This window comes from Periplaneta americana, chromosome 17 (genome assembly GCF_040183065.1).
Source record: "Periplaneta americana isolate PAMFEO1 chromosome 17, P.americana_PAMFEO1_priV1, whole genome shotgun sequence".
Classification (NCBI taxonomy): domain Eukaryota; kingdom Metazoa; phylum Arthropoda; class Insecta; order Blattodea; family Blattidae; genus Periplaneta; species Periplaneta americana.
This window is the reverse complement of record NC_091133.1, coordinates 133,081,706-133,082,322: the sequence shown is the minus strand read 5'-3', so window position 1 is coordinate 133,082,322 and position 617 is coordinate 133,081,706. Positions and strand designations below refer to the sequence as shown.

The 617-nt window shown below is 38.2% G+C and overlaps 1 non-coding gene across 1 annotated transcript; it reads right to left on the bottom strand.

Annotated features, from left to right (window-relative positions):
• Nucleotides 1-319: 319 nt before the first annotated feature.
• Nucleotides 320-391, bottom strand: TRNAW-CCA (transfer RNA tryptophan (anticodon CCA)). The gene has a single exon. It is a non-coding gene; the product is annotated as a tRNA-Trp (tRNA).
• Between the last annotated feature and the right edge of the window lie 226 nt (nucleotides 392-617).

Genomic DNA, 617 nt, shown 5'->3' with positions numbered 1-617 from the left:
ATCATTATCTTTATTGTATGACACTTCACAACCTAAATAGTTGAAATGAGAAACTTTCTCTATTGCTGCATTATTGATTATTATTTTCGATCTTTACTTTTGTCTTAGTAATTGAAATAAATAGATTATAAGTAGCCATAGTATTATATAGTTGTAAGGAAGCTCTTTGTAGCTGATCTTCTGTTACTAGATGAAAATTTAAATTTATGACGTATGGCACAAACCCCCTCCTATTAAAAGCTTTCCTTGCGACGTCAACAAGATAGATGTTAGAGTGGAATAGTGTTATCAGTTTTACGTAACAAAAGTTAAACCAGTTTGACCCCGACGTGATTTGAACACGCAACCTTCTGATCTGGAGTCAGACGCGCTACCGTTGCGCCACGAGGTCGGTGATAGCGGGGGTTTTATTTTATTGCAGTTGTTTTCCACAGCCAAGTAGACGATAACCAGAGCGTTTCCCTGTACTTGTGCTCGCTGTGGCTTTATCGATCAGATTAGCAAGTCATTCGTCTTCGCGCCTGACATTGAGAAGTCAAGTAGCGCACATGAGACATTTAGACATTGCGAGATTTCATGTGGTCTTGTTATTTGTTTAATCTGATTCTACGATCCCT